Below are 25,511 nucleotides of genomic sequence, written 5' to 3'. Positions count from 1 at the left end.
AGGTGAGAACCAGAACTACACCACCAGAAGCACACAGGGGGCAGGTGCAGAGGTCGAAATCAGAGTTCGGCCCAATGCTTTTAATTGGGTTTTTGTAGTAAGCTGGCTCTGTATATACTACACCAAAGTAAGGTATAGTGTGCACAGAGTTCAGTTGATTGCCAAAGGCTTACAGAGGTAAAAGTAGAGAATACCTTACTCTCTATTTGTGGTAGTGTGGGCCTGCAGTAAGGCTTTATCAGAGGGTAGTGTTAAGCATTTATTGTACACACTCAGGCAAGAAATGATTTCACATAGAGGCTGAAATCTGACCATTTGTTTTGTAAAAAAATATGTTATTTTTATAAGCAAGCAGGACTTGGTGCAGGTAAGTAAATATGGTACTTTTCAAGAATAATACAGTTGGATGCAGTTTGCTTTCTTTCAGGTAGGTCAAATGGTCAGAAAGTTGAAATTACTTTATAGTTACTTTGTGATTATTTTTTAGATTATTTATCACATTACTTTTTCTACTTATTGTGATATGTCTGGATATCACACTAGGACATTTCCTCGATAAAAGGTAAGTCAGTTTTTGTAAACACACAGTTTTGTGATTTTCCTACAATTGGCAACTCCACACTTCAAACTTTTTCCACAGAAAAACAGTCAATTCTGTTCTACGTGAGAAAATTAGGTTATCAGGTTCAAATGAAGGTAATCTGTTTTGTGAGTTGGGTTTCTGGTATTAGAACCAGGGTTCCCCCAGGGTCAAGGATGCACTCAAAGAACACCCTCAGCGGCATTAGGTCGGCGGCGTGCAGAGTGCTAAGGCCCAATGCTATCCAAAGGGGGATAGAGGGCCTCGGGTTGGTGGCTGCTCACATGCACGCCACTTGGATGTGGGAGGACAGCTCTTAGGGTTTAGCTTAGGGCAAAGGGGAATCCGGTTTAGCACACAAGGAGCACCCACAGCGGCACAGGGGCGGCCGGGTGCAGGGCACTGATGTGGCATTATGTGCCCTGCTTTCAATGGAAGTTGCTGGCTTTGGGTTTTGGCTGGAGGCTCGTTCCGGAAAGTCTTCTGTGAGGAACCAACAGCTAGGCAGGTATGTTGGAGGGCTCGGGGACGTAGGTGCACCTCAGGTCCTTTTCCCCAGGGCGTAGGGAGGGCGGATGCAGCGGTGCCTTTTGAGGTCACTCGCAGTTTTTTTTTTTGGGGGGGGAGGGGTTTCTCTGTCCACAGGCTGCAGGTGATGTTAGGGAGTCCGGGAGGGGTCAACCCACAGTGTACTCTGAATCGCTGGGGGACGTCGCTGGGACCAGTCGGCCACTCAGACTATGGCCTTTGGTGTCTGATGCAGTGGTGGTTCCAGGCATCGGGTTTCTTTGTCCTCAGCAGGCTCTGAGCTTTTCTTTGACGATTCTTATGAACAGAGCTGCTGTTCACAGGAGATCTGGTCTTTGTTGAAGGCATTCAGTCCTCCCAGGGGTTCTGGAGGTAGCTGGCTGCAGGACAAGGCGAGTTTTGGCACAGGATCTCTGCAAACTGCAGACAGGCCAGACGGGCTGGGGCAAGTTAGTTCTTCTCTGCAGTCTCCTCCGATGGGCGTCTTCTTTCGTCCTTCGTAGGTTGCAGGAATCGGCCTTCAAGGTTCGGGCTGCCCCCTAAATACTGTATTTAGGAGGTGTTTTAGGAGGCTCGATGTCAGTAGCCAATGGGCTACTGACCTTCGAGTGACTACACCCTTGCTGCGCTCACCCCACATTGGGGAGTGGGCACAATCCCAAACACTGATTGGAGAGTGAGAGTAGGCTTCACCTCGCCTCCCCCAACTGAGGGGTGGGGTTGGCAGAGGTGGGTATACCTTATGGGCTGTTCTAAAAATGTTCCAGCCCGTCTTCCCACCGGAAAGGGGAGAGATAGGAAGGGGCCTGCTCCTGATAGCAGGAGAGGCTGGGGTTTGCATTACAAAGGTGGCAAGGCCTTTGAAGCTCCCCTGCCACAGATGGCTCTTCCGGACCTTGGGGAGGTGTGACTACCTCCGTCCAGGAAAGGCTTTGTTTCTGGGCCCAGGGAGTGAAGACTGCCACCCCTGGGGTCCAGAACCTGGTCTCATGGTGCCAGGCTGGTGTTTACCAGTCAGGGAACCCACCAGAGGCAGGTTGTTTTTCAGGAGACATCTCTGAGATGCCCTCTGAGTGCATTGTATAATAAAACCCCCACTGGCATCAGTGTGGGTTTATTCTCCCAGTAAAGCCACTATGGTGCTGTTGGGATCGTAATGACAAACTCCCAGACCATATACTCTTTATGGCTTGTACTGCACTTACAGTGTCTAAGAATTGACTTAGACACTGTAGGGGTACCGTGCTCCCTTGGTACCTATGGTGCTTTTTTACAAGGAACTTGCATTTGGCCAGAGAGGTGCCAATTGGGAGTACAAAGGCACAGTTTGGGGAAAAAACACAGGCCCTGGGAACCTGACTGGCAGGGACTCAGGGCACATCAAGTCAAAGTGCATGAGAAATCTGTCAAAAAGTGGGAGGGTTACTGCAACAGAAACCCAGCTTCCTACAGTTTTCTTCTTTTGACAAACAGGCTGCATGCGTTGCACCAGAGGTTGCAGGAGGGAGACGGGCAGAAGAGTTAAGTAGAGATGAAGGGGCGCGTAAGGGCACCGTCAGGTCAGCTCAGCAAGGCCCAAGGGCTTCGGGTGCAGGGGTGCCTTTCGACATTGGGGTCTTTTTACCGGAACCGGTCGCGGTCGAGGAGGAGGGAGCCTCTGGATACACACTGCAGGCTCTGCCATGGAGATCAGGAGAGGTCAGCCAACACTGGACACGAGGTCAGGATCGCTGGGGAGACTTCACTGCAGAGGTGGGCCACTCAGTCTCGGGCCATGGGCGCCAGGTGCAAAGTGGGCATGGATCGCTGTTCCAGCTGGAACCGGAGCCCTTGGAGTCTGTCTCTTCTGGACAGGTCTTCTGTCAACAGGAGAGCAGTCCTCCCAGGGTTTCAGAGGTCGCTGGTAGCAAGACAGGTTGCAGGTTCGCAGAAGCTGAAGACAAGCCAGTAAGGCTGGGGCCAAGGCAGTCATCATCTTCAGTCTTCTCTGCAGGGATGTCTTCTTTCTTCTCAGGTCATCGCAGAGCTAGTTTCCATTTCTGGGGTATCCCTCTAAATAATACATTTAGGGGGTGTCTTAGGGGAGTAGTAAGTAGGGCAAATGGGCACCTTACCTGGCGAGAGTACGACAACTATTATGCCACCCTCCTGTGGGAGGTGGCATAGACCTACCCCTGATTGGAGGGGTCCCCCATTTTCAAGATGGTACAGTAGCTTCACCTTTCTTCCATTTCACTTCTCGCTTCATTTCTCTACCTGGCTCCCTAGCTCTGCATCTCCAAATAAATACTGCTCCTTCGCAGCCATCTATCTCACCTATTCCTATCTCACCCCTCCCTCCTGACCTTACTTCCCTCTCTTGCTGTACCCATCACAGCATGTCAACATCTTTACTCTCTCAACTCTACCTCACACCATTCTGCACCTCACTGCTCTGTTTCCATCAAACCTCTTTGTACTGCTCATATCCATCTCAAATGTGCTCTTTATCTCATCGGTCTCTCCACCTCATTTAGCTTTCCTTCACATCCTTCAGTACATCAACCACCCCGCCCACCTTTCATCACTACATTTTACCTCACTATTTGTTTACTACCTTACATCTGCAACTCCCTTCTCTCAACTTCTGTCCCGTAATGAAGAATTTCTTACCTGTCGGTGTAATTCTGCAGCTTGAAGACTTTCTGGATTCACTATGCTGTGCATTATTCCGTGGCCTAGTGGTTGGGTCCGGAATCGTAGTATTTTTTTTTTCCGTAGCCCAGGTGGGCGTTTACGTCCCACCATTTGGTGTCCTCCCGTGACGTCAGCGCCCTTCCCCAGAAGCTCCCACCTTTGGACGCCATCTTCAGATTCTTTTTTTCTTGTTTTTGTGTTGTGTTTGTTTTATCCTTTTCCATTCTTCTCCAGTCCTTCTTTCAGTTTAAGGAACTGTACTTTGGTCTCTTCAAGAGTCTGATTACTGTATAAAGTTCATATTTCCTTCCCCTCCTGTCTCATCTTTCTGGCGGAGGTGTGTGGGTTCGCTAGTGAATCCAGAAAGTCTTCAAGCTGCAAAACTACACCGACAGGTAAGAAACTTGAGTTTTGCAGCGTGAATCTTTCTGAATTCACTATGCTGTGCATAGACTTTGTATCGGTTTGTTTTGTTTGTGGTGGCTGGGTGGAAGATGAGCGTTGGTTGTTGAATATATGTTGAAGCACTTTTTGCCCTACTTGTGCTTCCTTGTTCATCTGTATATCCATGCAGTAGTGCTTGGTGAACGTGTGCACTGAGGCCCATGTTGCCGCCAGGCAAATGTCTTGTATGGGTGTGTTTGCCAGGAAGGCTATTGTTGCTGCTTTTTTCCTGGTAGAGTGGCTTGTGCCCCTCCTAGTAGTTCTTGACCTGCCTGTGACAGAATTATATAGTTTGTGCGATCCATCGTGCGATGGTGCCTTTTGTAACTGGTCTACCCAGGAAACTGCTTGCGAAGGACACAAAGAACTGCTTTCTTTTCCTGTGCTCTTTAGTTCTTTCAATGTAATGCATTACTGCCCTTGTCGCGTCCAGAGTGTGCAGTGCCCTCTCCGCGCTTGTGGATGGTTTCTGAACGAAACTTGGTATCTGTATTGTTTGGTTCATGTGGAACCTCAACACCACCTTTGGCATAAAGTGTGGGTCTGTTCTCATCACAACCCTGTCATTGTGTATTTGAATGTAGGGTTCTTGTAATGTTAGCGCTTGTAGCTCGCTTACCCTGCGTAGCGAAGTTATTGCTACCAGAAAGGCAGTCTTGATTGTGAGCATCTGTAGTGAGGCCTTGTGGATGGGTTCAAAAGGCGCTTTCATAAGCTCTGTTAGAACTATATTAAGGTTGAATGCCGGAGGTGGCGTCCTCTTTGGGGGTGCGATCCTTTTAGCCCCTTCTAGGAATCTCTTTACTACCTGGGATGTAAAGAAGCTTTTTCCAGTCTCCCCTCTTGTGTAGGCTACTATCGCTGCTAGGTGTACTCTCAGCGAAGTACAGCCTAGGTTTGTTTTTAGCAAGTGTGTTAAATATTTTAGCACTGTGCATTCCTTGGTGATTTTCTTGTGTAGTTTTTCCTGATGCACCATTGTGTGAATAGTTTCCATTTTGCCACATAGCACCTCCGTGTGGTAGGCCTTATTGCTTCCCGCAGCACCCGCAGTGTGCTCTCTGGGAGTTTTAGGTGTGCAAATTCTACATCTTCAGGAGCCAGGCAGCTAGGCAGAGGCTCTCTGGTTCTGGGTGAAGTACCTCCCCGTTTTGCATGGAGAGCAAGTCTTTTCTTTTTGCAAACTTGTGTGGTGGTCCCTGTGCAATCTCCACTATTTGTGAGAACCAGGACTGTCTAGCCCACTGTGGTGCCACCAGAATCAGTGTCATGTTGCTGGTTCTGCATTTGCTGAGCACTCTGTGTATCAGTGGTATCGGGGTGAAAAGCATAGGCAAATGTCTTCGACCAGCTTATCCATAGGGCATTCCCCTGGGATTGTTCCCCTGGTTGTCTGATAGCAAAGTATTGGCATTTTGCATTCTGGTGTGTTGCAAATAGGCCTATTTTTGGGGTCCCCCACTTCCTGAATAGCTGAATAACTCGTTCCTACACACACCATTTAAGCATAACAGCATTGCTCTATGATCTGGAAAACAGTGGCACCATAGGGCGGTTGGTGTCTGGGTTTGTAGCGTGGGACATTTACAAAACAGGAAACTGGTATAGCGAGGCAGGAAGGGTAGTCCACCGTCCGGTGTGTTTCTCTTGCTGATCGTTGTGGTGTTGTCGGTTTGTATCAACACTCTCTGCCTGTACAGTTGTTTCTGGAAGGCTTTTAGGGCAAGGAACACAGTCTTTGGTTCTAGGTAGTTGATGTGTCTGATCGCATCTGTTGGGAGTCCACAGACCCCCTCACCTTGAGCTGGTTCATGTGTGCTCCCCATCCCTTCTGGGATGCGTCTGTGGTGATGGTCACGGTTGAGTTTGGTGGTGTTAAAGGCTTCCCCCTTGTTATGTTCTCTTTGTTCCACCACGCTATCTCCTCTTGCACTGCGTGCATTACAACCACTAGATCTTCCCAACTCCCTGTAGCTTGTGACCATTGTTGTTTTAGACATTCTTGGAATAGTTCATGTGGAGTCGTATACTGGGGACTAGGTGTATGCAGAACGCCATCATCCCCATGATCTTGCCCGCTGTCCTCACTGTCAGAGCTTGCCCCTTCTGGTATTGATGGGTCTCTTTCAGCAAGGCAAGTGTTATTTATTTTGAAAGTTTTATATAGTGTGGACAAGATCTTTGCAGATATCAGAGCGCTTTACAAAGAGGGGTACACGAGGGAGCATAGTCAGACAAATATATCAATAGATCAAACAGTACATGTAGGTGGCTGCAGAGCCAATCATGTGAGTAATAAGATAACAATACAAATAAGCAAAGTGGTCAAACATGTAGTACAGATTGGTGCATAGTCTTACCAGAGTTCAAGTGTATTTAGCCATGAGGATAGCTTTTACTTCATTTTTAAAGAGTGTAGTGGAAGAGATAAGCCTGGTTTCGGGAGGGAGTGAGTTCCAGATCCTAGGCGCCATTCCTGAGAAGGAGCGCTTATATGTTTTTTCCTTCCGGAATCTTCGAGGTTTCAGCAGAAGATTGTTTGTGCCTCCAGTGTTTCTAGCTCCGCCAGAGATTGTCAGTTTCTGAGCGAGGTATCCGGGTGAGTTTAGGTGTACCGCCTTGTGTGTCATGCAGGCGATTTTCAGATGAATTCTGGCTTCAAAAGGCAGCCAATTCAGGGATTTCAAGTCAGGGGTGATATGGGAATGCTTTTTTGATCCAGTGATGAGTCTCGCTGCAGCGTTTAGAGAAGCTCTTAGGGGTGCGGTTGAAGTTAGGGGGAGTCCGCAGAGGGCGATGCTGCCGTATTCAATTCGGGGGATGACTAGTGCTTGTACTGCGGTTTGGAAGTCTTTGGTTGGGAGGAAAGGTTTAAGTTTCCTCGGAGTATTGATCTGGAAGTTTGCTCCCTTTGTTGCCTTGCTGATATGTTGCTGCATGTTGAGATTGGTGTCAAGTGTTATGCCTAAAGATTTTGCTGAGTCTACGATGGTGGGTTGGACATTGAGTGCGGTTAGGTGTTTAAGCCAAATTTGGGTGGTGGAGATCTTCGCTGGAGGTGAGATCAGAAGGAACTCTGTTTTCAGGGCATTAGTCGCCGGGGAACACCTTGCTCTGAATGGTGTTGATCTGTGCACCCAGGAAGATCTTCACCTGTTCTGGTTCCATGGAGGATTTCCCCCAGTGTATTGAGAATGCCAGTTTTATTAGCGTCTGTGTGACCCTCTGTGCATGCAGTTGGAATTGTTTGTAGGAACTTGCTTTTATTAGCCAGTCGTCGAGGTAGGGGTATACATGAATCCCCTCCCTCCGCAGGTGCGCTGCTACCGCTGCGAGGCATTTTGTGATGACCCTTGGTGCGGATTTTAGTCCGAAGGCTAGGGCTGTGAACTGGTAGTGCGCTTTGTTGATGGCAAATTTTAGTAGATGTTTGTGTTGTCTGTTCATGGGAATGTGTAGGTAGGCATCTTTGAGGTCTATGGTGGACATAAAGTCATTTTGAATTTTTGAGTCTTTATGTATTGGTTTAGGAACCGTAGGTCCAGGATGGATCTTGACGTTTCGTCCACCTTTGGTACGAGGAAGTAGTTTGAGTACACTCCCTTGTTTCTTTCTTTGAACAGTACTGTTTCTATCGCCTCCTTGTGGAGGAGTTCTTGTGCTTCCTGTAGGAAGAGCGCAAGTTCTTTTGCTGAGCGTGCCTTGCTTTTTGGCCTCCTGTTTGGTGGCTTTCTTTCCAGATCTATACAGTATCTGAACTTTATGATGTTCAGTATGCATTTGTCTGTTATTTTCTTCCACTCCTGGAAGAAGTGTTTTAGTCTGCCTCCTACTCGTGTTACATGTTCGCTGATCCCTGATTTGAGCACGTGTAATTGTTTTTTTGAGTCTTTTGTCGTGCCGCTCCCCTAGAGGTGTTGTGTGGGTGGGCACGTTCGGTGCAGTGGAGTCACTTTGAGTTGGGTTGCTGGCCCCCTCTTCTTGTTTGCCCTCGTTCATTCGATCGCCCGCGAAAAGACTGGCCCCTAGGTTGGTACTGCCAGGTTTGCTGTTGCTGACCTTGCTGCGCTTGGTTGTTGCCCTGGTATGTTTGTTGGAATGTCTGGTGTGACGTTCCAGGCTGGTTTCCCCCTCTGCCGTTTGTCTCCGTGTTGGGGTGCCCCGTCTCATATCTCTGAACTGCAACGCTCCCATGGACTTGCAGTTTCGTTCTTATTCAGCTGCGTCAGATTTTCATCTACTGGCGCTCCTAACAGCATTTCCCCATTGAAGGGTGTGTTTAGAATATTATTTTGGACTTCTGTATGAATCCAGAAATTCTCTGCCAGGCATGCCTCCTTTCAGTTATTCCAATCATGAGCCTTCTGGATGATTCTGCCGCATCCAGGGCTGATTTGAGGCAGGCGTTTGCCATGTTCTTGCCTTCCTCCACCAGGTGTGCTGCTCTCTGCTGGTATTGCTAAGGGAGGTGTTTGAATAGTTGTCCGACCTCTTCCCAATGTTGGTATATATGCCTGTTGAGTAGGGCATTGGAGTTAGCAATGCGCCAGTGAATTGCTGCATTCTTCTCTATTTTCCTTCCTGTGAGGTCTACCCTCTTACTTTCCTTGTATGGAGGTGGCCCTGAGTTCGTGGGAATGTTGGCCCTCTTTCTGGCTGTTGCTGCATTGACGGAGTCAGCCGTGACGGAACCCTGTATGTAAGGTGGGTCCTTAGAGGAATGTATATATTTTTTCTCTGTCCTAGGTGTGACAGATCTGAAGGTTGATGGCTCCTTGAATGCTTCCCTGCCCTAGTCCAGGACACTTGGGAGCATGGGCAGGAATTGGCTCCTAGTTTGAGTGGGGAGTAGGGTCTCTAATAGAAAGCAGGCTTTTGGTTTCTCTTACTCTAGTTTCACCCCATATGCTGCAGCCGCATTCTTGATGACCATATTACCATATTGTAGATGCCAATGTCGTCTGGCGGTGAAGGCCTCGAAGGATGTTTCTACGGCCTCTTCCGGGCTTTCGGCGTCGAGGTCCTGACAATCCAGGTCTTGTGCCACCGATGATGCCGACCCCAAACTTGTTTGTTGGTCTTTCTCACCGTATCCCTCATAATAATATAAGCCCTATTCCGCCTGCTGTTCCTGGGGCTCTGGAGTTTTCGGCGGCTCTCCAGCGTCGAACTCCTCTTCGTCCTCAACAACCTCGACAATCGTCGTGGGCTTCGAAGGGATGGTGTACCTTTTCATCTGTTCGTCTAAATCCTTTTTCCTTTGGAGGATACTGCCCATTTCGGCCTCGAGCCTTCTCTTTTTCCTCTCCATTTCAGCGGCCTGTTCGGCGTCGAGGGTATCATCAGATCTCTTCGATGTCGACGTCGTAGTTGCCTTCATGTCTTTTTCCTTCGGCGTCGATCACGCCTTTTCGGGGATGTGCTTCGACGACCTAGGTATGTCCAGAGTTTTCGCCGACTGGGAGTCCTTTTCGAAGGATCCACTGGGCTGTTTGTCCCTGGATGCAGCTGTGGCCGTCAATTTTTTATGGCGCCAGTGCTCCTTTCGAGGACTTGGACTCAGATTTTCGAGAGTCTGTCTGGGTTTTAGAGGTCGAGGTCTCTTACCTCCTTTGTCGACGTCATATCTGTCTCTACGACCGTGTAGTCCTCTGGTCCCTCGGCGACGTTGTCCTCTTCCCCACTGGAGAGGCCCAAGTCCCGGAGCAAGGGAGGTTGACCTTGGCCTTGCATGTTGTAGTTGGCTTTTCTCGGTCTTTCCCTTACCCTGAGAGTCTTCGGAGTAAATTACGAGCAGGTGTTGCAAACCTTGCTCTCGTGGTCGACTGACAGGCAGAGGTTGCAAACCGAGTGCTGATCCTTCTGCTCGTACTTGTGGTGGCAATTGCGGCAACATTTAAAAGGTATTTTGTCCATTCCTGCGCTCAGGGGGCCCCTTGTATGCGCATTCTCTGTTGGACATTGAAGTTTTCACTCTTCCTCTCCTCCTTCGTCGTCCCGGCTCTGTGTTCTTGATTGCGAGATGTATTCTCCAAATTGTCGGTGGTTTTCTGTCTTTATTTTCTTCTTTTCTCCAAAAACTCTGGTACCTCTCGGTGACGATCCAGACCCAATGGCGGAAAAAGGAATCTGAAGATGGCGCCCAAAGGTGTGAGCTTCCGGGGGGGAAGCGCGCCGACGTCACGGGAGGACACCAAATGGTGGAACGTCGACACCCACCTGGGCTACGAAAAAAAAAATATATATATTTATATATAACGATTCCAGACCCAACCACTAGACAGCAGAATCATGCACAGCATAGTGAATCCATAAAGATTCACGCTGCAAAACTTACCTCTCACCCTGTACTACTTTCTCGCTACCTCCTCCATTCATCACTCCTTTCTCATTCTTACATCATCCTTTACACCTCCTCTACTGCAACTTAGCATCTCCACCTCACCCCTCCTTAATCATTTTTAAACAACTATTACACCTGCCTACCTCTTTCTCTATCACAATTTCTATGCCTTTAATTTGACTGCCCTAACTCATCACTTTAGCTTAACATATTTTCTCTACAACTCATCTTTCTACCCTTCTTCATTGTGCCTTTTTAGCTTCACATCTCTTTAAATTATGTCTTCCTATCCTTTTCATAACACCCCGCTTCACCATTCTGTATACTTCTGGCTACCTCACATCTCTCTGCTGCTCAATCTCCGACTCACTTATCTTTCTACTGTACCCTCTTGTACCTCACCCCTTCCCTTCTCTACATTCCTATTTTTCCCAATCCATAGCTCTCTCCACCTCACAACACCTTAACAACCTCTTTGCCTCTTTCTCTGATTACTGCTTTCACTTTTCATTCTGTGTGAGAAGTTGGCCTGATATATGATGCTCACTAGTTCTAGTGATCACCTTTGTGAGAAGTTGGCCTGATATATGATGCTCACTAGTTCTAGTGATCACCTTGTATCAGTCCAAACAACCCTTATGGTGATTGGTTGTAAGTCAACCTTATAGACCAGCTATCCTAATGGTAGCATGGACAAAGCAGTCTTAGGCTAAACTCTTTTGGCATGTGAAGCCAGCTGTTTTACCACATATAACCCCTTGAATACCAGATGAAAGGACACCACACAGGTTGTTATGAACATAAACGATATATTTATTAATAACAAACACCTCTGAACTCTTTATGAGGTCAGAGGACTAAGCACATGACAATCTCTTAGGAAAAATACGATATGTTGCACAAAATTACAATGGTGCCCTAGGGGCACGGCAAACCATATACTAAGTAAATGGTATAAGGAAATCGATAGAAGGAATGGAGCCGTCCAGAGGCTGTAGGGTCACTGGGACTACACTATCCTAACCACAGGTATGTAATAGGAGGCCCACGGAGCGCGTGTGCAGAGTGTGAACTCACACGCGGGATGCGGAACAAAGTCAATGGACAGTACAGTTTACGAAAAAGGTAAGTACGGACAGTCTTTACTATCTAGGACTAAAACGACTGGAAATCTGGACACTAGGAGAGTTAATCTACCCTTGAGCACCGACATGCTCTTGTTACCTCACCCACGGGCTGCGGGATGCATAGGTGTCAAAGTGTGTCGGGTTTCCGCGTCGAAGTCAATGGAGCCTTGAAGAAAGATGCTGCAGGCGACCAAGTGGAAGATGTCCGGTGCGATCCACGGGTGGATCGAGGAAGAAGAGGACCTGAAAGCAGAGGGGACAATGTTCAAAGTCACTAGCCAGTGACCGGAGGGGAACCAGGAAGGAACCAGATGTCGTTGTCGCGATCAGGTGAAGAGTGGACGCTTGACTCTGCAGCCACATGGACCAGGAGGCGTCTTCGACAACCAGGATGGAGGCACGAGCTGTCCCACGCAGGCTCTCACTGTCGGCGGTGTCTCTTCCGGATTCGGCGTCAACAGGCCTTGGCAAAGGCAACCCACGCGGTGAGTGGAAAAGGTGTCTGGTGCGGACTAGGAGAGTCCGGGGTGCTCCTCTTTTGGAGGGGAGCAAGGGCCAGTCTGGAGCAACCAGACCAGCAGTGAAGATTTCAAGGAACGTCGTCTAGGAGGTCACTAGCCAGCCGGCAAGTGACCAGACAACGAGTCGAGCAGCAACCAAGCAAAAGGGCCCCACGCAGATCTCGTGGATGCTGGAGGGCTGGTCTTCGGTGCAGGAGCTGCTCGGGGCTGGGGCTTCTCAATCCCCAAAGCACTTGGTCGAGTTTACCTCGGAAGTCGTGCTGGAAGCGAAGTTTCTTTCAAGATGGCCGGTCCCACGTGTCTCGTCGGACCCACGGATCTCAGCTGTGCTGCAGATGTGAGTTGAGGTCAGAGAGGTCTGGGAATCCGGGTCTCGTCGGGCTATGAAGTCTGGATCCTCGAGGGAAGACGACAAAGGGAATCCGCTGGACGCTTGATGGTGCCTGCAGTTGCAGGGTGGACACTCCTTGCCCACAAGGGAGATTCTTCAGTCTTTTGTGGAGCAGAACGTCGAAGTCCAGAGTTTCTTCTTGTAAAAGTTGTTCAGGATAATCTAATTTGGAATGGGACCAGCTCCTACCTCTATTCTCCTAAAGGGGGCTGCACTACGACTAGGTCCCTCCCATGGGTGGGACCAGGAAGGGGGGTGGTTACACCCCCTATTTTTTGTCCGGCTTCGCGCCAGAACTGGGGCAGGGTTGCCCCAGCAACTGGTTTGAACCGGTGAATGCACAGGGCACCTTGTGTGCCCCAGGCATGTCTCATTCCTTTCAAGCCTACCCTACCCAATACACAAAATCCTGTCTGGGGTGGTGCTAGCACCTCCCAAGGCAGGAAACCCTTTGTCCAAGCCTACCTCGCTGGAAGGACTCCCAGCAGCAGGAGGTCAGACTTGTGTCTGTGGTGGCAGCATCCATTTTGTGATGCTGAGGCTCGACTTGCCCCAGCTGTCTTACCAGCCAGTTGTGTCTGTTTACAGGGCCAGCCAGGGGTGGCATAATACAAGCTTCAGCCCCTGGTAGGCCTTGGGTTCACCTATGCCCTGGGTACCTAAGGTACATTGTACAGGGACTGATAAGGTGTCCCAATACCAATTGGTAAATGCACCTAAAGTACATGGATGTCAATTTAGAGAGAGAACAGCGAGGCTGTGGGTCTGATTAGCAGGCCCACAGCCAGGGAAAGTCATAAACCAGTGAAGCAAGAAGCAAAAATCTGGGGTGACCATAGGATTGCAGACCCTACTCTCCTACATAACCCCCCCCCCAAACTTAGGGACATTAAACTAACCTTGACCAGGTGAGTCTTCCTGTTCTAAGTGGAAATACCTGGAGATATTATCTGCATTGCCATGGTCAGTACCTGGTCTGTGCTCCACTGTAAAGTCCATCCCCCGTAGGGAAATGGACCACCTAAGAAGTTTGGGGTTTTCACCCTTCATTTGATTTAGCCATAAGAGGGGCTTATGGTCGGTCTGAACCTTGAAGTGAGTTCCAAACAAGTATGGCCTCAACTTCTTCAGGGCCCAAACCACAGCAAAGGCCTCCCTCTCTATAGCTGACCAATGTTTCTCTCTAGGGGTCAGCCTTCTACTTATAAAAGCAATGGGCTGGTCATGACCATCAATATTCAGTTGAGATAGAACAGCTCCCACACCCAACTCAGATGCATCTGTTTGGACAATGAAGGTTTTGGAATAGTCAGGACTCTTGAGAATAGGTGCAGTACACATGGCCTGCTTTAGGTCATCGAATGCCTTCTGACAGCTAGCTGTCCACTGAACTTTCTTTGGCATTTTCTTGCTTGTCAAGTCATTAAGTGGTGTCACAATGGACCCATAATTTTTGACAAACTTCCTATAGTAACCAGACAGGCCCAAGAAAGCTCTGACCTGTGTCTGGGTGGTTGGAGGAGCCCAGTCCTTTATGGCCTGTATCTTGCTCTCCAAGGGTTGAACCTGGCCTCCACCCACAAGGTGGCCCAGGTACACAACCTGACTCTGCCCTATCTGGCACTTTGTGGCCTTGATAGTGAGGCCTGCCTTTTGCAGGGCCTCCAAAACTTTCCTAAGGTGGATCAGGTGATCCTCCCAGGTGGAGCTAAAGACAGCAATATCATCTAGATATGCTGCACAAAAGTCATCCAGCCCAGTGAGGACTTGGTTCACAAACCTTTGAAAAGTGGCAGGTGCATTCTTCAAACCAAAGGGCATCACCACAAACTGGTAATGACCTCCTGGGGTAGAAAATGCTGTTTTGGCCTTGGCATCCTCACCTAACCTGATCTGCCAATAACCAGCTGTTAGGTCAAACGTACTCAAGAAGGTGGCAGAAGCCAACTTGTCTAGGAGTTCATCTGCCCTAGGTATTGGATGGGCATCTGTCTCAGTGACAGCATTGAGACCCCTGTAGTCTACAAAAAACCTCATCTCTCTCTTACCATCCTGGGTGTGAGGGTTTGGCACTAGAACTACAGGACTAGCCCAAGGGCTCTCTGAGGGTTCAATGACTCCCAATTCCAACATCTTTTGTACTTCTTTCTTTATGCAGTCCCTGACATGGTCAGGTTGCCTGTAGATTTTACTCTTGACAGGCAGACTGTCACCAGTGTCCACCTCATGGGTGCACCAGTTTGTCTGACTGGGTGTCAGTGAGAACATTTGTCTAAAGGATTGAAGAACTTGTTTACAATCCTCTTGTTGATGTTCAGAGAGGCTGTCAGAAAAGACTACACCATCTACTGACCCATCATCAGTGTTCTGAGTGAGCAGGTCTGGGAGAGGGTCACTCTCTTCCTCCTGTCCCTCATCTGTGGCCATGAGCAAGCCCATGTCCTCCCTGTCGACAAATGCCTTGAGCCTGTTTACATGAAGCACCCTGTGGAGGCGACTGGGAGTTCCAAGTTCCACCAGGTAGGTGACCTCTCCCTTTTGCTCAATGATAGTATGGGGTTCAGACCATTTGTCTTGGAGAGCTGCTGGGGCCACTGGCTCCAACACCCACACCTTCTGTCCTGCATGATAAGCAGTCAAGACAGTCTTTTGGTCATGCCAAGCTTTTTGAAGTTCTTGGCTGGCCTCAAGGTTTTTGGATGCCTTCTCCATGTACTCTGCCATCCTGGAGCGGAGACCAAGTACATAGTCCACTATGTCAAGCTTAGGCTTTTTGACAGGTAACTCCCATCCTTCCTTCACTAGACATAGGGGTCCTCTTACAGGATGCCCAAACAGAAGCTCAAAAGGGCTGTAGCCAACCCCCTTCTGTGGGACCTCTCTGTAAGCAAACAGGAGGCAGGGTAAAAGGATGTCCCATCTTCACCTAAGCTTTTCAGGTAACCCTTTTATCATCCCTTTTAGGGTCTTGTTGAATCTCTCAACAAGCCCATTGCACTGTGGGTGATAGGGTGTGGTAAATTTATAATTTACACCACATTCCTTCCACATTGCAGTCAAGTATCCTGACATGAAGTTTGCACCTCTGTCAGAGACAACCTCCTTAGGAAACCCTACTTTAGAGAAAACTCCAAGTAGGGCCCTGGCCACAACAGGAGCTGTAGTGGTCCTAAGGGGAATAGCTTATGGATACCTGGTAGCATGATCCACTACTACCAGTATAAATCTGTGCCCAGATGCTGTTGGGGGGTCCATTGGTCCAACAATGTCTATCCCCACTCTTTCAAAGGGTACCCCCACCACAGGTAGTGGTATTAGGGGGGCCTTTGTGGTGCCACCTGATTTGCCACTGGCTTGGCAGGTGACACATGAGCGACAAAACTCTTTGGTGTCTTCAGACATGTGAGGCCAGTGAAAGTGTGGGGCAAGCCTGTCCCAAGTCTTGTTCTGGCCTAAGTGACCTGCAAGGGGGATCTCATGGGCTAAGGTGAGAAGAAAACCTCTGAGAGACAAGGGGATGACCAGCCTCCTGGTAGCACCAGGCTTGGGGTCTCTTGCCTCAGAGTATAGGAGTCCTTCATCCCAATATACTTTGTGTGCACCTGTAGCATTTCCTGAAGCCTCAGCAGCAGCTTGCTGTCTGAGGGTTTCAAGAGAGGAACAGTCTAATTGGGCCTGTCTCAAGTCTGCCCTGGAAGGTCCCCCTGTCCCATGAAACTCAACCTGTGCAGGTTCAAGCTCTTCTAGGACAGTTCATTCTGGGGTCTGTGGGTCAGCCTCCTAAGAGGGCTGATCCTCAACCTGAGGCAGGGGGGAAGGCTCTGCCTTAATCCTACCATTCCTTCTCTTGGGTAGTGTCTGGTCCATTCTTCCAGGATCCAGCACTTGTTCAGCTGGGCATTTCTTGGCCTGTGACCTGGTCACAGCAAGGACATGTGAGGAGACACCCAACATTTCTACATGAGTCCTGTACTCAACATCTGACCACATGGAGGATTCCAAATCATTGCCCAAAAGACAATCCACTGGGAGGTCTGAACTAACTACAACACTTTTGAGGCCAGTTACCCCTCCCCAGGAGAAATTAACAACTGTCATACTGGGATTGGTAGTGACGTTGCTAGCATTGGTCACTAGGTAGTCTGAACCTAGCATGATCTGTTCAGGATCCACAAATGTTGGTGTCACCATAGTGACACTGGCACATGTGTCCCTGTAGGCCTGAGCCATCTTTCCATTAATTAAAGGTGTTTGCCTGTACTTGCCCAGGGTACTGGGACTTACAGTAGGAGTCATATCCATGTCCACAGTACAAACAAGAACAGCCTGAGTAGGTGTTCTGACTAAGTCAGAACCCACCTCAGTTCCCAGGGTTAACCCAACTATAGCCTTGGGAGGTACACTACCACTACTAACTGTACTAGGGGGTGCAGGTGTCTTAGAGACAGTAGTGGTAGGAGCTTGGCCTTTCTTGGTGCACTCACTAAACCAGTGAGTTTTACTTTTACAGTATTGGCACCATGGTTTCTTTGGTACATCAGTCTTATTTTGGGAATTCTGGGACCCACCCTCCTTAGGTTGTTGGGGCCCTGATGAAGACTTCTGGTCATGTTGTGGATTCTGGTTACCCTTTTGGTCTGCTTTCTTTTGGCCACCACCCTGGTTCTGGTTCTGCTGCTTGACCCTGGTTCTGACCCATCTGTCTGCCTTCTTTCCCAATTCTTGGTGGGAGGTCAGATCTGAGTCAATCAGGTGCTGATGCAACAACTGGTTGTGACAATTATTTAAGATTTGCTCTCTCATAATTAGATTATACATTCCTGTGTAATCAGTAACTTTACTTCCCAGTAACCAGCCTTCCAAAGCCTTAGTGGCACAATCAACAAAATCAGTCCAATCCTGAGCCTGAGTTTTCTGGGTGTCTCTGAACATCAACCTGTACTGTTCAGTTGATAAGCCAAACCCATCAATCAGTGCAGTTTTCAGGACTTGGTAATCATTAGCTTCCGCATCTCTAACAGGGAGGAGCTTATCTCTACCTTTACCTTCAAAGGAGAGCCACAATATAGCTGCCCACTGACTCTGGGGTACCTGCTGTACTTTGCAGGCCCCCTCCAGAGCATTTATCCATTTGTGGATATCATCTCCTGTCTTATAGGAGGGCACTATTTTACTCAGGTGTCTATTGTCAAAACTCCTGTCTTCATCCTTCGGGATATTGCTGCCACCAGTGGGTGCTACCCCACTCAACTGTTGCTCTCTAGCAAAGGCAAGTTTCTCCTTGGCAAGGGCAAGTTCTTCCCTTTGAATCCTCAGATTAACTTCCCTCATCTTTGCTTCATGCTCTCTCCTCTGAGGGGAAGTCATCTTCCTCTGAGCAGATGCATGGGAGTGCACAGATCTATTGGAGTCCCTAGAATGAGATCTATCTCTTCTGACCCCTTGGTTAGGCCTGCTAGTGGATGGCACTGGGGCTCCCCCAGTTCCTTCCCTATGTAGGTCTAAGTTGGCCCTTGTAAGTCTGCTGACTAAAGGTTGCCCATTGTCTGCCTCATCCTCAGATAAGCTTCCCTCTTCCCTACCATCTACATTCTCTGTTTCAGGGGGGGTTAGAGTCTGGATCACCAGCTTCACCTTCTAAGGGGGGCATGCTCCCATCTCTATTAGAGGGGCCTGTGTTAGAAGCCCTTCTAGCATCATATGTCTCTAAGAGACCTAACAGAAAGGGAGTGGTAGGGTTAGAACCCTGTTTCAGTTTCCTGGAGGTACACAATTGTCTCATCTCCTGGAAGCTGAGTGCTGCATATCTGGAAAGGACCTGTGGAGGGTCACTAACCACCAGGGGAGTCTCTGAAGTCTCTCCATGGGTAGACATGCTTTCTAGTGAGGTGCAAGTGATGCACTTACCTACACTATGGGTTTTCCTACTGATCCCTTGCTAAGAGTTGTAGTCAGGGTGTGCTAGGCCCTTTCTACTACAACAGCTGGTTCAGTAGAACTCGGATAATTTCTAAGCTTGTTATATGTACCTATGGTACCTTATGTGATCTTTCAAATGATATTTCAAGATTATATTTGGTAAAAACAACAGCAAGCTCAAATCCCAACCGCTGCACACCAATGTGAGAAGTTGGCCTGATATATGATGCTCACTAGTTCTAGTGATCACCTTGTATCAGTCCAAACAACCCTTATGGTGATTGGTTGTAAGTCAACCTTATAGACCAGCTATCCTAATGGTAGCATGGACAAAGCAGTCTTAGGCTAAACTCTTTTGGCATGTGAAGCCAGCTGTTTTACCACATATAACCCCTTGAATACCAGATGAAAGGACACCACAGGTTGTTATGAAAATAAACAATATATTTATTACTAACAAACACCTCTGAACTATTTATGAGATCAGAGGGCTAAGCACATAATAATACTCTTCAGAAAAATACGATAGTCGCACAAATTACAATGGTACCCTAGGGGCACGACAAACCATATACTAAGTAAATGGTATAAGTAGAACGATTTAGGAAATGAAGATGCCCAGAGGCTGTAGGTTCGCTGGGACTACCCTACCCTAACCTTAGGTAAGTAGCAGGAGGCCCACGGGACGCGTGTGCAGAGTGTGAACTCACACGCGAGATGCGGAACAAAGTCAATGGGCAGAACAAATTACGAAAAGGTAAGTAAAAGACAGCTCCTACTAGTTACGACTAAAACGACAGGATACCTGGACATTAGGAGAGTCAATCTACCTATGAGCACCGAAATGCTCCCGTTACCTCACCCACGGGCTGCGGGTGCATAGGTGTGAAAGTGTGTCGGGTTTCCGCGTTGAAGTCAATGGAGCCTTGAAGAAAGATGCTGCAGGCGACCAGGAGGAAGATGTCCAGAGCGATCCAAGGGTGGATCGAGGAAGATGAAGACCTGAAAGCAGAGGGGACAATGTTCAAAGTCACTACAGTGACCGGTGTGGAACCAGGAAGGAACAAGATGTCGTCGTCGCGATCAGGTGAAGAGTTGACGCTTGACTCTGCAGCCACGTGGACCAGGAGGTGTCTTCGACGACCAGGATGGAGGCACGAGCTGTCCCACGCAGGCTCTCGCTGTCGGCGGTGTCTGATCCAGATTCGGAGTCAACAGGCCTTGGCAAAGGCAACCCACGCGGTGAGTGAAGATGGCGTCTGGTGTGGACCAGGAGGGTCCGGGGTGCTTCTCTTTTGGAAGGAAGCAAGGGCCAGTCTGGAGCAACCAGATCAGTGGTGTAGATTTCTTGGGTCGTCGTCTAGGAGGCCACTAGCCAGCCGGCAAGTGACCAGACAACGCGTCGAGCAGCAATCAAGCAAAAGGGCCCCACGCAGATCTCGTGGATGCTGGGGGGCTGGTCTTCGGTGCAGGAGCTGCTCGGGGCTGGGGCTTCTCAATCCCCAAAGCACTTACTCGAGGATGCCTCTGAAGTCGTGCTGGAAGCGAAGTGCAGTTTCTCCAAGATGGCCGGTCCCACGTGTCTCGTCGCACCCACGGGTCTCAGCTGTGCTGCAGATGTGGGTAGAAGTCGGAGAGGTCTGGGAATCCGGGTCTCGTCGGGCTCTGAGGTCTGGTTCCGGCAGGAAGGACGACAAAGTGAACCGCTAGGACGCTTGATGGTGCCTGCAGTTGCAAGGTGGTCACTCCTTGGCCACAAGGGAGATTCTTCAGTCTTCTGTGGAGCAGAATGTCGAAGTCCAGAGTTACTTCTTGTAAAGTTGTTCAGGATAATCTAACTTGGAATGGGACCAGCTCCTACCTTTATTCTCCTAAAGGGGGCTGTACTAGTGACTAGGTCCCTCCCATGGGTGGGACCAGGAAGGGGGGTGGTTACACCCCCTATCCGTTGTCCGGTTTTGCGCCAGAGCTGGGGCTGGAGTGCCCCAGCAACTGGTTTGAACCGAGGTATACACAGGGACACCTTGTGTGCCCCAGGCATGTCTCATTCCTTTCAGCCCTCCCTACCTCGATACACAAAATCCTGTCTGGGGTGGTGCTAGCCCCTCCCAAGGCAGGAAACCCTTTGTCCAGGCCTCCCTTGCTGGAAGGACTCCCAGCAGCAGGAGGTCAGACTTGTGTCTGTGGTGGCAGCATCCATTTTGTTATGCTGTGTGTGAGGGATTCCCGACCCTACCCAAGATGGCCGCGGGGTTGGACCCGACCGGAAGTCAGGTCGGCGTCCCAGTGGTCCGCAATCCTGCAATCTCTACAGCATCCGCTTTGTGGACAGAAAAGGGTGAGGCTACGGGACCAGAGCGGGAAGAGCCGGAGCGTGAGGAGGACCACGGAGAGGAGATCGCGAGAGAAGCCCCGAGGGAGAGAGACCGAGGAGCCGCCGAGGAAAAGAGCGAGGACGCCGAAAGACCCCCAGAGAAAGCGAGCGAGACCGGCCCCCTGAGGGAAACAGAGGCGGCAGGATCTCACGATACCACGATCACCTGGGACCGTGGCAACAGGCAAGTGACGGGGGAGACCGTGGGCTGGTTTAAAGGGTGGTGGAAAGGCCGCCTGAACACCTCACTGCGTCGCTAAACACCAGTATTCCCCCCCCCCACTTAGGCACTTCGCAGTTAGGGACTGGTGACGGTGCACACAACCCCCTTCCCTGAATACACAAAAGCGAAGACAGAGACCCTGACGCTTGTGTTTTCTTTCTTTTCATATATCCCCCTGGACTCTGGTCCCCATCCACTCCTTGACGTCAAGCGCCACCAGAGGAAGAAGAGATCAACCATCCCAACCCAGTCCAGGAACACAGATCCCTTTTGAATGAACATTCCTTAGTTTGTTAAACATTACCTCAGTGACTGTATAACTGAAACACTTCCAGATTGTGTTGTTGTGTTCATGAGCCAGCCAGAGCACTCGAAACCAAAACGGAATATTAAAGCTGGTAAACCTTACCCCCTGACTCGCTCTTATCTCCGCTTACCTAGTCGCCGGGACAGAAGTCCTGACAGTGGTGTCAGAAGTGGGATTTCGACTGTGACACAGCGGTCGGACCCTACCAGCATGGATACTATAGTCACCCAATTGGCGGAAGGGCAGCGCCACCTGCAATTGATGGTGGAAGAGCAGGGAAAACAAGCCCAGAAGGACAGAGAGGAGCTGCACGTAGCACTCAGAGATCAGGCCTCCATACTGGTCACAAATCAACAAGTACAAGACACGGACATTCTGCGGTTATCGGACGTCGTGGCCAATGCCAGGGTCCACCCTAACGTGCCCAGTGCCGTACTTCAGAAGTATCAACCAGGCGAAGACCCTGACTTTTTCTTTGTAAACTTCGAGAGGGTGGCTACCACTGCTGCCTGGCCCCCCGAACAGTGGGGACAGTATGTAGCCCCCTTACTCTCTGGAGAATTACAGGCAGCCTACCAGGCTGCTAACCCCGATGGAAGTACACCTTACGTGGAAATAAAGAGAACGATCCTAGAGAGATTAGGATAAGACACCGAATATTATAGGACACGCTTCCGGAAAGAAAAGTGGTCGACAGGCGACAACCCCAGGACTTTGTTCTATCGCGTTCGCGACCTTGGGTGTCGCTGGCTACAACCCTCCAATGCTACTGTAGAGAACGTAACAGAAAAAGTTGTGTTAGAGCAGTACCTGGAAGCGCTGCCCGGCAACACCAGGGCATGGATAAGACAACACCCGAATCTCTCTGTAGCATTAGCGGTGGATTTGGCTTGTGCCTTTCACCGTTCCCCTGATTTCCGTCCCCTGGGGCAACGCTCTCCCTTCACACCTATCCGCCCTCCTTTGCGTCCACCAGCCCCTCCACTCGAACCCCGGAGTACCCCTCTTTCCGGTAGACCAACCCCTAGATACCAGTCACCCGTCACTCCACACCTGAGGAAAATTGAATTTTGCCCTGTCATGTGTCCCTACGTGTTCCCCATCGTATGTTATATGTGCATGATCGATATGCATATGTTCCCCCTTGACCGAATAAAGACGCAATTATAGTTGTGTCCAACGTTAGTATGCCAGTTATCCAGTCCTCGTGAAAGCAACGAGTATTAGGCCTATGTTGCCAACGTCTTTCCATTGTACACGTTAAATCATCGAGTTGTCCCCGTTTCTAGGCCTCACAGGGCCCGGACACAGATTCAAGCTCCAGTCTTCTGAAACCACTCCGAGGAGCGATGCAGCCCCTCCCGCATCCCTGACCCTTCACTTACTTCCTGCCAAGCAGCGCGGTGCCCGGCCTGGCCTGCCTGCCTGTCTGCCAAGAATATGTTATGCTTACAGTTATCAGTTCAGCTCCCCGGCTTCACATTCCTAGCTAACGAACCGCATAAACATCTTCATCTATAGTCTAGTCTTTCTGTCTCCATGCAAGAGAATTACTGAATTAGTATCCATAGAAGATTCATAACACACGCAATACATGTAGAAATATATGCATGCACTAGCCTTAGTGACAAGTAGCCTTTGCCCTGATGACTTTTAGATTCAAGCAACATGTACTCCAAACACAAGATATCAGATATGCTATAGGTACATGTCGTCCTGACATCCCAGACTTTAGTCTCCTCTTCTAGTGCTAGAAGTCAGAGCCTCAGCTCTCCCCAGTTACACGTCATGGTCCGTTTGCGCGCACCAGTAGGTTAAAGGTTCCAGCTGCCCAGGTAGCCCCCTCCATGTATCCACCCATTTATGACACTTCTGTGACGTTTACATCACATGTCTCCGTGCACGCCCTGTGCACGCCTTCTTGTTACGCCCATATGTTCTTATCTTCCGTTTGTCACTTGTTACGCCTACTGTATGCAATGCAATTGTACTGTTTTACTATATATACTGTATGATGTTAATATGATAGGCGCGGCTTCCCTTTTCCTTGTGTCTGTCCCTTCCTGAACCTTTGCAGGTGATGGAACCCGATGGTCCATTGGCTCGAGCCATCTGATTAAAGCCCGTATGACTCAGATACCACGGATTCTGCCTCTTATTTATTGAGCTATCCTTTTCAGTTAATGCATAGAAAAATAGTACCGGTAATTATTTATTTATTTACCACACACCAAGGACCCCAGTGCTTTCATTGCGCCGAGTAGGGTCACATTGCGCGCAACTGTCCCACTAGAACCCCTGGGCCTGAACCTATGGATGTGGGATACACAAAGGGGAAAATATATAGTACAGGGGAGACTACCAGCCCTTTCAACATGAAGGTACACGTCAATGGGAAACCCGTGTTAGCGGTGCTTGATACAGGGTGCCAACAAACTGTTGTGGCCGCAGACTTGGTGCCCCAGGCCCTTCTGATACCCAACACCCAGGTAAAAGTCACTTGTGTCCATGGGGAACAGAAGTTGTACCCGCTTGCCGAAGTAACGCTGGAGATCCAAAAAGAGGTCCAACTGCGTAAAGTGGGGGTGATCCCTAAACTGCCCGAACGTGTCCTCTTAGGGACTGACCTGCCGCGGTTTACTGAATAGCTACAGTCGTTTACCGGGTCCCCCTCCACAACAGAGTGGTTGACGAACGCCCCCTTTTCCAACACCCCCATAGCCCAACCAGCGGACCGAAGGGTAAAAAGCAAAAAGGAGAAGAGGGAGGAAAGGCTTCTTTATTCCCATCAACCGTATGAACCCACAGTGCATGTTCTTTCCTCCCCAGAACAGTCTCCGAGCAACTACCAAAATTTTAGGGCCGACCAACGCAAAGACAACTCGCTCCAGAATGCATGGACACAGGCTGAGGACGAGCAAGAGGGAAAGGTAGGACCCTATTTTGTAGTTAAAAGGGGGTTGTTGTACCGGTTGACTCATACCGCTAGAGGGAAAAGAGAACAGCTTCTTGTACCAGGTCCATTCCGGCCCCAGGTATTTCTGCTGGCCCATAGTCAAGCAGGGGGAGGACAATGTGGTAAAGAAAAAACCCTTGAGTATCTGTTGGATCGTTTTTATTGGCCAGGGGTGTATCACGAAGTAGCTAGGTTTTGTGCTGAGTGTGTGCGCTGTCAGTTTGGCAATAACCCCACCTTACCTAGAGCACCCCTTCATCCCTTACCCATTATCGATATCCCCTTTACCAGGGTAGGAATGGACTTAGTGGGACCCCTGATTCCTTCTGCCCGTGGGCACCGCTTTATCCTGGTCATTGTCGACTATTCCACTCGATAAACCGAGGCTTTCCCTCTTATCACCGCGACCTCTAAGGCAGTAGCCCAGGCTATGGTGACGCTATTTTCAAGGGTGGGCTTCCCCAACGAAATCCTCAGTGACCAAGGGACTCCTTTTATGTCGCGCCTTATGAGGCAAGTCTGTGACATCCTACAAATCAAGCAACTAAGGACTTCCGTGTATCACCCCCAGACCGATGGTCTGGTGGAACGATACAATAAGACCATCAAAACCTTGTTGAGGAAACACATAGATAAAACAGGCAGAGATTGGGATCGTCAGCTACCCCTGGTCCTTTACGCCATACACACCCATGAACAGCGGTCAACGGGGTTCTCTCCCTTTGAGCTTATGTTCGGAAGGAAGCCCCGTACGCTCCAGGATATGGCTGCGGAACAGTGGGTGGAAGCAGAGGACGAAGGAAAACCCCTTCTCCAGTACAGTGAAAACCTCAGAGATACCCTGTCCGCTGTATGGGAAGAAGCACACACACACTTAGAGGGTGCACAAACACAGCAAAAACGATTGTATGACCGAAACACCAGATTACGAGAGCTGAAGGTGGGTGATAAGGTGCTTATTCTGTTGCCCTCTTATGATAAAAAGTTGTTGGCCACCTGGCAAGGACCTTTTCCCGTGATAGCCAAAATCACACCGGTCACATATAGGGTGGCTGTTCCACATCACCATAAAGCTTCTCAGATCTATCACATCAATCTTTTGAAGGCCTGGGAAGAACCGGA

General features: G+C 49.4%; 1 protein-coding gene and 1 pseudogene across 1 annotated transcript in view; one reads left to right on the top strand and one right to left on the bottom strand.

Moving 5' to 3' along the window:
- SMG1 (SMG1 nonsense mediated mRNA decay associated PI3K related kinase) overlaps window positions 1-25,511 on the bottom strand; it is a 1,634,890-nt gene that overhangs the window by 1,166,102 nt on the left and 443,277 nt on the right. The gene's annotated exons all lie outside the window — the stretch shown is intronic.
- Window positions 21,644-24,081, top strand: LOC144785218 (uncharacterized; annotated as a pseudogene).

Source organism: Lissotriton helveticus, chromosome 10, assembly GCF_964261635.1.
Source record: "Lissotriton helveticus chromosome 10, aLisHel1.1, whole genome shotgun sequence".
NCBI classification, from domain to species: Eukaryota; Metazoa; Chordata; class Amphibia; order Caudata; family Salamandridae; genus Lissotriton; species Lissotriton helveticus.
This window is presented reverse-complemented; position numbering and strand designations above follow the sequence as displayed.